This window comes from Pelophylax lessonae, assembly GCF_965119305.1.
Source record: "Pelophylax lessonae genome assembly, chromosome: 8".
Taxonomy (NCBI): Eukaryota; Metazoa; Chordata; class Amphibia; order Anura; family Ranidae; genus Pelophylax; species Pelophylax lessonae.
In genome coordinates, this window is record NC_138775.1 from 62,822,713 (window position 1) to 62,837,073 (window position 14,361).

A 14,361-nucleotide genomic window follows, 5' to 3' on the forward strand; every position below is an offset into this window, starting at 1 on the left:
GACTGTATTTAGTCTCCCTGATATTGATCCCGACCACTTAGAAGTAGAGCGGCGAGACGGGGGGAGGCATCCGCAATGGCGCAATGCCTTAGCAAGAGGCAACATGTTAAAGGTTTTGACTGTTACAATTCTGAATGACATTGAGCTCACCTACATTAATGGCACTCGCCCAACCTAGAAGTTTCTTGCTGGTTTTTTGTTTTTATGGACCTTTCAGCAGCAGCAAATAAGAATGAGTTAGTAAGTACCTTCTGGTGTGAATTGTGTATCATAAACTCTTTGACATGCCTGCATTCTTTGTTATTATCCCTATCATAAATTATATTAAAGTGTCATTCCACCCAAAAGTGATATTTGAAGATGAAGTTCATGTTTCCTGGCTCTGCTAAACAGTGGCATTGCTTGGCACAACATTCTATATCCATTATAAGGTATTCGGCCACTGTGATTGCTGTATCATACTGTAGTAGCCTCAGCTACATACAGTACACAGCGATGTGTTCCGCAGCAGTACAGAGACTTCAGGTCAGGCTGAGTGTTTGTCAGTCATTCAAAGAAAGCTTTCTATTTTCATTGATAATTTGTGGTGTCATTCGCCTCTCCACCTCATCCAATCCAAGAATGTCTTGTACTCACTTAGTGAGTACAAGGCATTTTGAGAATGGTGGCCCAGAACCTGGAAGACCGCGGCTATCGCTGCATTAGTACCAACTACTACAGTTACTGTCAGCTTCCCCAACGGCCCCTCAGTTTTGAGATACACTATATTACAAAAAGTATTGGGACGCCTGCCTTTACACTCATGAACTTTAATGGCATCCCAGTCTTAGTCCGTAGGGTTCAATATTGAGTTTGCCCACCCTTTGCAGCTATAACAGCTTCAACTCTTCTAGGAAGGCTGTCCACAAGGTTAAGGAGTGTGTCTATGGGAATGTTTGACCATTCTTCCAGAAGCGCATTTGTGAGGTCAGATGATGGACGAGAAGGCCTGGCTCACAGTCTGCTCTAAATCGTCTTAAAGGTGTTCTGTTTATCGTTGAGGTCAGGACTCTGTGCAGGCAAGTCAAATTCCTCCACCCCAAACTCATTCATCTATGTCTTTATGGACCTTGCTTTGTGCACTGGTGCGCAGTCATGTTGGAACAGGAAGGGGCAATCCCCAAACTGTTCCCACAAGGTTGGGAGCATGAAATTGTCCAAAATATCTTGGTATGCTGACACCTTAAGAGTTCCCTTCACTGGAACCAAAGGACCAGGCCCAACCCTGAAAAAACAACCCTGCACCATAATCCCCCCTCCACCAAATGATGTGGACCAGTGCACAAAGCAAGGTCCATAAAGACATAGATGAGCGAGTTTGGGGTGGAGGAACTTGACTGTCCTGACCTCAACCTGATAGAAACACCTTTGGGATGAATTAGAGCCAGGCCTTCTCTTCAACATCAGTGCCTGACCTACGCTTCTGGAAGAATAGTCAAACATTCCTATAGACACACTCCGAAACCTTGTGGACAGCCTTCCCAGAAGAGTTATAGCTGTAAAGGGTGGGCCAATTCAATAGTCAACCCTACGGACTAAGACTGGGATGCCATTAAAGTTCAGGCGTATCAATACTTTTGACAATATAGTGTATCTAGAACGGCAAAGCAGAGTTTCAGAAAAAGAAGTCATTTACAGGTAGTCCATCCAATCATGGCGTCTTTGGAGCTCAGCACTGTCCGTGACTCAGGACAAGCCTCTGGGAAGGAAGTAGAAGCAATCTCCAGGTCTTGCATGTCCTGCATGTCCTGAGACATCATCTCGCTTGACGCTGCACTCCAAGAGTGTTCCAACCCTCTCTTCAGGATCCCTCTACACATCTAGCAGAGCATGGAAACCAGTGGAACAGCGTGATTGTTGTCCCACAGACGGTGAACTATCTACATATCCCTGTTTTATCTACTCAAATGTGAGTTGCTCTCCTAATTTGTGCTAAATAAATCTTATTGTCAGTCAGCACTTAGAGGCGCCTCTGCATTCTCCATCTCTTACAGGGCCCAAGATGGGCAGTGCCAGCCTTCTAAAGCACATTCTGCCCATAACCCAAGAACGACTGAAAGACATGAACAGTAAACTTGTTCCTGAAAAGCATTAAAGTTAACTAAATTCAAAGTTTTTTTTAGTTTTGGATAGAGGGGAGATGGATTAGAACCCCTGTATGTTTTTATTGCTGTCTGTGCCCCCGTTAAGGACATTTATCCTTACTATTTGTCCTGTTTATCATTATCGTTGAAAGCAAAAGTAAAACAAAACCCCAAATTTTGGGTTGTCCCCAGAAAAGTAATAGAAGGGAAATCTTCAAATGGGGATACTAGTTCTGGTGACCTGGGGGTCCCCAAAAAAGTGCCTTATTTTTCAGGGATTTCTTCTCACTTCCTGTCTGGCTATGGAGAGGAAGTGAAGGGAAATCCCCGCAATGGGACACCAATGGTGATAAAAAACCTAACAGGGGTTATAACGCTCCCTTGCCCCATCCAACATGAAAAAAAAAAAAGGTTTGCACATAGTTCTGCTTTAAACATAAGGTGTTTATTAACCAGTTCTGGACAGGAAAGGATTTGCCCCCTTAATGACAAGGCCCTATTTTGCGATTCGGCACTGCGTTATTTTAACGGACAATTGCGCGGTCGTGCGACGCTGTACCCAAACTAAATTTACGTCCTTTTTTCCCCACAAATAGAGCTTTCGTTTGGTGGTCTTTGATCACCTGTGCAATTTTTATTTTTTACATTATAAACAAAAAAAGAGCGACAATTTTGAACAAAAAAAAGAAATAAATATTTTTCTGCTATATAATATTCCCCCAAAAATTTTTTTTTAAAAATCAAAATTTTTTAACAATTTGTTTTCTCCTACATATTTTTGGTTAAAAAAAAAATCGCAAGCGTATTTTGATTAGTTTGTGGAAAAGTTATCGTGTCTATTAACTACGGGAAAGATTTATGTTATTTTTTATTATTTTTTTTTTTTACTAGTAATGGCGGCGATCTGCGTTTTTTGCGAACTGCGACATTGCGGCAGACAGATCGGACCCCTGACTGACATTTTTTACACTTTTGGGGTACCAGTGATATTATTACAGTGATCAATGCTAAAAACATGCACTGTTACTGTAATAGTGACACTGGCAGGGAAGGGGTTAACAGTATAGGTCAGGCATGTCCAACCTGCGGCCCGGAACCGCAGGCAATGCGGCCCACTGCCCCCTGACAATTTTCTTTTTTGCTGGGGAGGAAGGAAGTCTGCTCGGGGGCACGGCCACAGCGGCTTCCAACTACCTGTAGGCTGAGGCTACCTCGGAAGGGATCATCCTCTAGTTGTGTTAAATTAGAGATGAGGGGGGGGGGGGGCTCGGTGGCGTTTTTTTACTTATATACCTTAACTATAGTATATATTTTTTATGCGGCCCGAGAACATTTTTCTACACTCAATGTAGCCCAGAGAGACCAAAAGGTTGGACACCCATGGTATAGGTGATCAAGGGGTTAAATGTGACCCTAGAGGTGTGATTCTAACTGTGGGGGGGCGTGGCTTCTGAGATGACCATAGAGACATGTGACCCTATACAGAAGGATCACATGAGCTCTGCGATCATCCCAGGGAGAAGAGCGGTCAGCTGTGTTTACAACGGCCGACCGTCCTTCTCTCTCAGCGGGGAACGATCGAGAGTGTCAGGCATCGCTTCCCCGCTGACGATCGGGGGCGGGAGCTCGCCCCTTAGTTTCTCTCACGTGAGCGACGTAGGTCTACGTCGTTCTGCCTGTACGAGCCACCCTGCCGCAGTAAAAAGGCGGCGGGTGGTCGGGAACTGGTTAAAAGACACATGGGGTCAATTTACTAATGGATATTGCATGCAATATTTGTGGGGGGAAATATTGCATGAGATAATAAAAGAGTCAATTTATCTAAATCAAATATGAAATGCGAGGTAAATACCACAAAACAAATTTAAATAAAAAAATAACTATATAAATCATGAAAATCAATTCTTAAAAAAAAAAACACAGATTTGCCATTTAGCCCCCATTCACACTGGGGCGACCTGTGAGGCGACCTGGTCGCCTCACAGGTCGCCGCAGGTCGCCTCCCATAGGGAAGCTGCGGACCCGTTCTGATAGGAGCGACACAAGTCGCTCCGACTCAGAAAAAGGGTCCGGAGCTTCTTTGGGGCGACCAGGAGGCGACCGCCATAGACTTCAATGTTACGAAGTCCGTGGCGGCCGCTCCGAGGTAGCGGCGCGCTGCTCGCACCGCGACCTCGGAGGTCGCGGTGCGAAGTAGCGTCGCCCCAGTGTGAATGGGGGCTTACAGTATTTCATGGTACAGGCTGATGATATTTTAGTAATTTACAAAATAACAATGAGGTGACCTCTGCACTGGTAAGGTAAAGGTATACAATGTATCAATGTGGAAATGTTCTGCCTTGAGGAATGGAAATAAATTGTAACAATTCACCAGCCGAAGATTGTTCTGGGAATGAAAGCGATATTAACCACTTAACCTCCAGAACATTAGATACAGAAGATACTGTCCCTGGCCCACCCCTTTCATTCAATAGACCATGAGGGATCCTGGATAAAGTGGTTCTAAAGGCTCAAGGTTTTTTAACCCCTTCAGCCCCAAAAGGTTTAACCCCCTTCATGACCAGCACATTTTTTGCGATACGGCACTGCGTTATTTTAACTGACAATTGTGCAGTCATGCGACGCTATACCCAAATAAAATGCATGTCCTTTTTGTCCCCACAAAAAGAGCTTTCTTTTGGTGATATTTATCCACTTAACCACTTTAATACAGGGCACTTCCCTCCCTTCCTGCCCAGGCCAATTTTCCCCTTTTAGCGCTGTTGCAATTTGAATGACAATTGCGCGGTCATGCAACACTGTACCTACACCAAATTTATGTCATTTTCCCCCCACAAATAGAGCTTTCTTTTGGTGGTATTTGATCACCTGTGCGATTTTTACTTTTTGCTAAACAAATAAAAAAAGACCGAAAAGTTTGAAAAAAAAAAAGTTTTTTTGTTTATGTTATACAATTTTGTAAATAAATAAGTTTTTTCCTGCACTGATGAGCACTGATGAGACTGCACTGACAGGCACTGATGAGGAGGCACTGATGGGGTGGCACTGATGGGGTGGCACTGATAGGCGGCACTGATAGGCGGCACTGATATGCGGCACTGATAGGCACTGATATGCGGCACTGATAGGTAGCACAGATATGCAGCATTGGTGGGCACTGATAGGCGGCATTGATGGACACTGATAGGTGGCACTGATGGGCACTGATAGGTGGCACTGACGGGCACTAATGGTCACTGATAGGCGGCACTGGTGGGCACTGATGGGTGGCACTGACGGGCGGCACTGATGGGCACTAATGGGCACTGATAGGCGGCACTGGTGGGCAATAATGGGCACTGGTGGGCGACACTAAAGGATGGCAATGATGGGCACTTGTGGGCAGCACTGATAGGGAGGACACTGGTGGGCATCACTGATGGGGAGGGCAATGGGGGGCTCCCTGAGCCCTGATTGCCATCCCTGGTGGCCATAGTGGGCATCCCTGGGGTCATAGTGGGCATCCCTGGGGTCATAGTGGGCATCCCTGGTGGATCTAGTGGCATCCCCCCCCCCCGAGGGTCTGCACTGGTAATCAATGATCTGATTACCAGTGCCGACCCCCCCGTCAGGGGAGCCGCCGATCGGCGCTCCTTTGCTCGTGCCTGTCAGGCACGAACGAAGGAAAGCCAATCAACGGCTGTTCCTATTTACTGTGTGACCAGCCGTGATTGGACACGGCTGATCACATGGTAAAGAGCCTCCGTCAGAGGCTCTTTACCGAGATCGGAGATGCAGGGTGTCAGACTGACACCTCGCATCACCGATCGCCGCTCTGCGCGCCCCCGGGGGGCGCCCAGAGCTGTGTTATCCTGCCGCCGTCATATGACGTCCGGTCAGGATAACACAACCACATTCCCGCCGTCATTTTGTAATAGGGCGGGCGGGAAGTGGTTAAGATCCGGAGGATTTGGCTGCTCAAAGACCAGGGCCTATTTTGCGATTCGGCACAACAGACAATTGCGCGGTCGTGCGGCGCTGTACCCAAATGAAATTGACATCCTTTTTTTCCCCACAGAGCTTTCTTTTGGTAGTATTTGATCACCTGTGCGATTTTTACTTTTTGTGCTATAAACCAAAAAAGAGCGACAATTTTGAAAAAATAATATTTTTCACATTTTTTTATATGAAATTCCCCCAAAAAATGTAAACATCTAATTTTTTTAACATTTTAGGCCAATTTGTTTTCTGCTACATATGTTTGGTAAAAAAAAATCGCAATAAGCGTATTTTGGTTGGTTTGCACAAAAATGATTGCGTCTACTAATTACGGGAAAGATTTGTCATTTTTATTGGGTTTTTTTTTTTTTTTTTACTAATAATGGCGATCTGAAATTTTTTTTTTGCGACATTGCGGCGGACAGATCGGACCCTTGACTGACATTTTTGACACTTTTAGGGGTACCAGTGACATTACTGCAGTAATCAGTGCTATACATATGCACTGTTACTGTAAAAATGACACTGTCAGGGAAGGGGTTAACTTTATTGGTGATCAGTGGATTAAATGTATCCCTAGGGGCATGATTCTAACTGGGGGGCGTGGCTTGCGATGTAACCACAGAGACATACGATCCTACATAGCAGGATCATATGATCTCTGCAGTTACACAAGGGAGAATGACAGACGGATGTGTTTACATCGGCCGTCTGCCTTTCTCCCTCTCCATCGGGAGATTGCGAGTGACTGGCGGACATCAGAGCCGCCGGTCACTCGCTCGGGGATGTTAGTGAACGTACGGGGGCGGGAGCGCGCTCGCCCCCTAGAGGCTCGTGAGCGAGCGACATAGCCCTACATCATTTTGCCTGCAGGGGGCTGACTGCCGCAGTAAATAGTCATGCGGCGGTTGGCAAGTGGTTAATAACCTCTGTGGTTTATTGCACTATAAACAAAAAACAAGGCCAAAAATTTGCAAAAAAAATATGTATATTTTTTTTTTTACTTTCTGCTATAAAACATATCCAAAAAAAAAAAAAAATCTAAAAAATAAAATGTCTTCATTAATTTAGGCCAATATGTATTCTGCTACATATTTTTGGTAAAAAAAAAAAAAAAAATCCCAATAAGGGTATATTAACCGCTTTACCACTGCCCGCCGCAGTTACACTGCGACAGGCACCCGCTCCTGGGCAAACCGACGTAGCTATACATCGGTCGCGAGCAGGAGGCTAGCGCCCCCGCGCGTCAGCGGGGAAGCCGATGCGTGTGTCAGGTGGCTCCGATTGCTGTCTGACACCCGCGATTGTTCCCCGCTGAGAGAGAAGAACGGTCGGCTGTTGTAAACACAGCTGACCGTTCTTCTCCTTGGAATGGTCAAAGAGCCCATGTGATCCTTTTTTATAGGATCACATGTCTCTATGGTCATTTCAGAAGCCACGCCCCCCCACAGTCAGAATCACTCCCCTAGGCTCACATTTAACCCCTTGATCATCCACAGGGTTAACCCCTTCCCTGCCAGTGTCATTATTACAGTTACAGTGCATATTTTTAGCACTGATTACTGTAGTAATGTCACTGGTACCCCCAAAAGTGTAAAAAATATCAGTTAGGGGTCCGATCTGTCCGCTGCAATGTCGCAGTCCCGCAAAAAATCGCAGATCGCCGCCATTACTAGTAAAAAAAAGAAAAAAAAATTAAACACAACATAAATCTTTCCCATAATTAATAGACGCAATAACTTTTGCGTAAACCAATTAAAATACGCTTATTGCGATTTTTTTTTACCAAATGTATGTAGCAGAAAACTAATTGGCCTAAAATGTTAAAAAAAATTTGAATTTTGAATTTTTTTTTTTGGGAATGTTATATAGCAGAATGTGAAAAATATTTTCTTTTTTTTCAAAATTGTCGCACTTTTTTTGTTTATAGCGCAAAAATTAAAATCGCACAGGTGATCAAATACCACCTACCAAAGCACTATTTGTGGGGAAAAAAAGGACATCAATATTATTTAGGTACAGCGTCGCACGACCACGTAATTGTCTGTTAAAGTAACGCAGTGCCAAATCGCAAAATATGGCCTGGTCATTAAGGGGGCAAATCCTTCCCGTCCTAAAATGGTTAATTGGTTTGCACAAAAGTTATAGTGTCTACAAACTAGGGGGTATTTTAATTAATTTATTTATCGCTGGTAATGGCGGCAATTAGCTACTTATAGTGGGACTGCGATTTTGCAATGGACAAATCAGACACTAACTGACACTTTTTGGGGACCAGTGACACTAATACAGTGATCAGTGCTAAAAGTATGCACTGTCACTGTACTGACACTGGCTGGGAAGGGGTTAACATCAGGGGCAATCAAGGGGTTGAATGTGTGCTTAGCCTGTGTTTTACTACTATGGGGGAGGTGCTTTTACTAGAGGAAGGCATAGATCTGTGTCCCTGCCTTGCAGGAACACAGGATCCATGCCTTCCTTACTGACAGAACAGCGATCTGACTTGTGTGCCTAGCCTGTGCTTTCTAACTGTGTGGGAGGGGCTTTTACTATGGGAAGGCATGGGTCCATGTTCCTGCTTTGCAGGAACACAGGATCCATGTCTTTCCTACTTGTTTACATAGGCAGATTGCCATTCTACCTGTGTACTGTACAATCAGCGGGTGCCGGCGGACACCGAGTCCGCAGTACCTGCCGCTGGGCTCCCGCTGTGTGTGATCAGATCACAGCAGGAGCAGGTCGCTTGCGGCATGCGTGCGTGCCCCAGACTCAGAAGTTTCAGATCACTTACTAGGTATTTGTGCTGGCACAGAGGGGCCGCCCTGCCGCAGTATATCTGCAGTGGGGGGTCGGGAAGTGGTTAAACCCAAAACCAAAAATGTAATATATTGCAGTTTACTGATCATTCGATGTGGTGGCTGCATTTGTTTTCTTTTTTAGTTTTTTTTTCTCTCTGTTTTCACCTGGTGATCTGGCCAGTAACTCACCTTCTGAATTAATTAGAGTGCCCCCACTCTGGATGAAGAAGCAACGGAGACACCTTTGGACAGCAGCATTGTCAGTCTGGGGGGGAGGGGAGTGTTAGATGTACTAGAATATTTATATACACTAACAAATTGAAGCCAAACTCAAGCTAAAACTGCAGTTACACAAGCAGTTACAGCAAACTGTTTTGTTTTGTTCCTTTTGGGATAGAGATTTTAATAAAAGCTGATCATTGTAAGCACCCCTGTTAGTCGTAAATGGTTTGTCTCCACCCTCTAACTGCTACATCTGCAGGAGACCTTGTTCTGTTGAAAAACAACAGACTTACTGTCTGGATCACTAGATGATAAAAGGATGAAAGCCTAAAAAAAAAAAAAAAAAAAAGAATGCAGCCATCACATCTAAGAATGGGTAAGCTGCAATATAAGAAATGTTTTTGCTTTTGGGTTTAATACCGCTTGAAGCGCACCAAGAATGTTTTATGCCACAGGATCACCCTCCCTGTGCAATATGCGTTTCCCCCTGCTGCCCAGAACCCTCTGTGTGCCCCCCCCCCCCTACTCTCCTTCCTGCTGGCAGCTGCAAGCACACAAGGATCCTTCAAGATGGAGAGCGGGGGAAGGGTCTGGTAAATATATTTCTCTGCAGGCAGATTGTAGTGGGTGGGGCCTGCCTGGTCCCCCCCACAGCACTGAACAAACTATAAAGCACAGTGATGGTGTCACTGCTACTTTTACAATCAGTGGCGGCTGGTGCTCAAAATTTTGGAGGGGGGGGGGGGGGGGCGCAAAAAGAAAAATGTAATAGGTATTGCTTTGCGGCAAAAAACGCGGTAAAAAAATTGCATGACTTTGAGGTCATGGTACAGGCATGGCACAGGTGATGGTATAGGCATGGCACATGTGATGGTATAGGCATGGCACAGGTGATGGTATAGGCATGGCACAGGTGATGGCACAGGTGATGGTATAGGCATGGCACATGTGATGGTATAGGCATGGCACAGGTGATGGCACAGGTGATGGCATAGGCATGGCACAGGTGATGGCATAGGCATGGCACAGGTGAAGGCACAGGTGATGGCATAGGCATGGCACAGGTGATGGCATAGGCATGGCACAGGTATGGCACAGGTGATGGCATAGGCATGGCACAGGTGATGGCATAGGCATGGCACAGGTGATGGCACAGGTGATGGCATAGGCATGGCACAGGTGATGGCATAGACATGGTACAGGTGATGGCACAGGTGATGGCATAGGCATGGCACAGGTGATGGCATAGGCATGGCACAGGTGATGGCACAGTGATTCAATCACTTACCTTCTGACGGCGGCGGGATGGCGGGAACCGAGACGAGCAGCGCCGTGGACGTCCTCCTATTCAGTCTTCTGTCTTCCGGTCCGGACCGCAGGAAGGAGATCGGGCGGTGACGGTGCATGACTGACGCACGCACCGGCACCGCCCCCATTGCGAGTCAGCAATGTCCTGGATGATGATTGGTCCAGGCTGGAGACTGGACCAATCACAGCCAGGATATCACGAAGGTGGGGGTGGCTCAGCGCTTTTTCCTGCACCCAGGTTACGCCCCCAGAAGGCAGCCAATCGGCGCCTCTTCTGGGTCGTAAAACCCACCCCCCCCCACCCCCCATAGCCACCAGGCCCAGCGCATAGGCCTGCGAACACGATTTTTTTTTTCAAAACTTTATTTGTTCTTTTTGTCATTTTTTTTTTCTATTTTTTTTTTATTTTCTTTTTTTTTAGGGGGTGTCGCTCTGGCGCCCCTATGCACGGGCCGCCACTGTTTACAATGCAATATCTGGGTTTGCAAATACATTGGGTGCACACAGAATGAATTTATATCCTTTGTAGCTTTTGCAAAATATATTTTCTTTTAAATCAGGAAAATTATTTATTGTTTAAAACCCTTAATGTAGCAATACAATATAATACAGTCACAGAACATTGGCAATCCTCCCCCTTTTTTCTTTGGGTTGCATTTGTGGGCATAAAAGTAATATAAATATTGGTATCTATATACGGTCAGACCATTACATATATATCAGAAATTATACTATTGTGGTTCACCCCAACCAATAATCCACAAGAAGTGTAGCTATTGTTATGCAACTGTTAAAGACATATCTTCATTTTCTAGGGTTTATTCGGGCATACCAACAATCTTTGAAGTACCAATTCCCATGGACTAAGTCCAGGGGTATCCAACCATAGACCCCACAGCTTTTCAAATTTACCCTGACAGCCACGTCTTGTGTAGATATGACTTTCTAATAGTAGTGCATTCCCATCGCTGACACCCATGATTTATGTGTGAGGGGATCAGCGGATTTCCACATTACTAGAATTAACCTCCGGACATGGAAAAGGGCCCTTCCCACCGCTGTCCTGGGGTGCTCCTCCTCTATAACACATTCTACGATGTTCAGTAGACAACATTTAGGGTAAGGTGACCAGATTTTTAAAATGAAATATTTTTTTTATTATTGGCAAATGGCACAGGACTGCATAATACACAGAGCGCTGGGCTCAGGACTGCATAATACACAGCGCACTGGGCACAGGACTGCATAATACACAGAGCGCTGGGCTCAGGACTGCATAATACACAGCGCTGGGCACAGGACTACATAATACACAGAGCACTGGGCACAGGACTGCATAATACACAGAGCACTGGGCACAGGACTGCATAATACACAGAGCGCAGGGCTCAGGACTGTATAATACACAGAGCGCTGGGTTCAAGACTGCATAATACACAGAGCACTGGGCACAGGACTGCATAATACACAGAGCACTGGGCACAGGACTGCATAATACACAGAGCACTGGGCACAGGACTGCATAATACACAGAGCACTGGGCACAGGACTGCATAATACACAGAGTGCTGGGTTCAGGACTGTATAATACACAGAGCGCTGGGCACAGGACTGCATAATACACAGAGCGCTGGGCTCAGGACTGCATAATACACAGAGCGCTGGGCACAGGACTGCATAATACACAGAGTGCTGGGCTCAGGACTGCATAATACACAGCGCTGGGCACAGGACTGCATAATACACAGAGTGCTGGGTTCAGGACTGTATAATACACAGAGCGCTGGGCACAGGACTGCATAATACACAGAGTGCTGGGCTCAGGACTGCATAATACACAGCGCTGGGCACAGGACTACATAATACACAGAGCACTGGGCACAGGACTGCATAATACACAGAGCACTGGGCACAGGACTGCATAATACACAGAGCGCAGGGCTCAGGACTGTATAATACACAGAGCGCTGGGTTCAGGACTGCATAATACACAGAGTGCTGGGTTCAGGACTGCATAATACACAGAGTGCTGGGCTCAGGACTGTATAATACACAAAGCGCTGGGTTCAGGACTGCATAATACACAGAGCGCTGGGTTCAGGACTGCATAATACACAGAGCGCTGGGCTCAGGACTGCATAATACACAGCGCTGGGCACAGGACTACATAATACACAGAGCACTGGGCACAAGACTGCATAATACACAGAGCGCTGGGCTCAGGACTGTATAATACACAGAGCGCTGGGTTCAGGACTGCATAATACACAGAGCACTGGGTTAAGGACTGCATAATACACAGAGCGCTGGGCTCAGGAGTGCATGATACACAGCGTTGGGCACAGGACTACATAATACACAGAGCGCTGGGTACAGGACTGCATAACACACAGCGCTGGGCACAGGACTGCATAATACACAGCGCTGGGCTCAGGACTGCATAATACACAGCGCTGGGCACAGGACTACATAATACACAGAGCACTGGGCACAGGACTGCATAATACACAGAGCGCAGGGCTCAGGACTGTATAATACACAGAGCGCTGGGTTCAGGGATGCATAATACACAGAGCGCTGGGTTCAGGACTGCATATTACACAGAGCGCTGGGCTCAGGACTGCATAAAACACAGCGCTGGGCACAGGACTACATAATACACAGAGCACTGGGCACAGGACTGCATAATACACAGAGCGCTGGGCTCAGGACTGTATAATACACAGAGCGCTGGGTTCAGGACTGCATAATACACAGAGCACTGGGTTCAGGACTGCATAATACACAGAGCGCTGGGCTCAGGATTGCATAATACACAGAGCACTGGGTTCAGGACTGCATAATACACAGAGCGCTGGGCTCAGGATTGCATGATACACAGCGTTGGGCACAGGACTACATAATACACAGAGTGATGGGCACAGGACTACATAACATACAGGAGGGTATTAGGCATAAAGTGCAGAGTTCAGAGGTGTTCTATGCACAGAGGACACTTCTGCCCCCACATCCATAGCTCACCTCTGCACCCTTCTCTCACAGATTATGTCTGCAGCCACCTCTTAGCCCTTCCCCCACAACAGCTAAACTCTCCATCGCTCCATCAGCTCTGGCCCCTCCTCCCACCCTGCCCTCACCTGTGTACAAACAACCCCCCCCCCCCCTTTCCCATCTGCTCATCTCCTGGTCTCGTCCCTCCACACAGTGAATTTTTGGCTCTGCCTCTCCTCCACTGAACAGCAGCAGGAGCGGCAGTGAGATCGTCCAGCAGGGGGCGTCTGCATTTAAGCCACCAGACTGTTTCTCAGCCAGCATGGGATGCCTTGTCTACATTAATCCTGATCTGAATCCGGGGACAAAACCGGGGACAGACTTGGATCGGGGACAGTGTCCTCAATCCGGGGATGTCTGGTCACCCTAATTTAGGATCTATTGGGATTTTTACTTTAAATACCATGTTTGTTGTATTTATGATTTGGCTCCAGTACAGGTGGAGTTCGGGACATCTCCATAGCAGATGGATCAAGTCCCCTTGGTCTTTTTTGCACCTAGGACAATGTGGCTCCATACCATATCCCATCTTGCTCAGCTTCAGGGGAGTATAGTGAGCACGTAAAAAATAATACAACTGTGACAACTTCTGTTCTGCGTTTAAAGAGCAAATACCCACCGCCTGATATGCTTCTTCCCATTGCTCAGCTGATATTAGCCCCAAATCATTCTCCCACCCTGAAGTCGCTTTACTAGGGCGGCCTTTATGAAATTCTGATACTAACATATTGTAACATTGAGATATAAAATCTTTAGGGCTGTCTGTCAGTTGTATAAGATTAAATATAGGAGTAGGAGACAGCCGCCATTCCTGCATTTCCCCCTGCGCCCTGACTGCATGTTTTAATTGCAAGTAGTAAAACTGCATATGATTGGGTAGC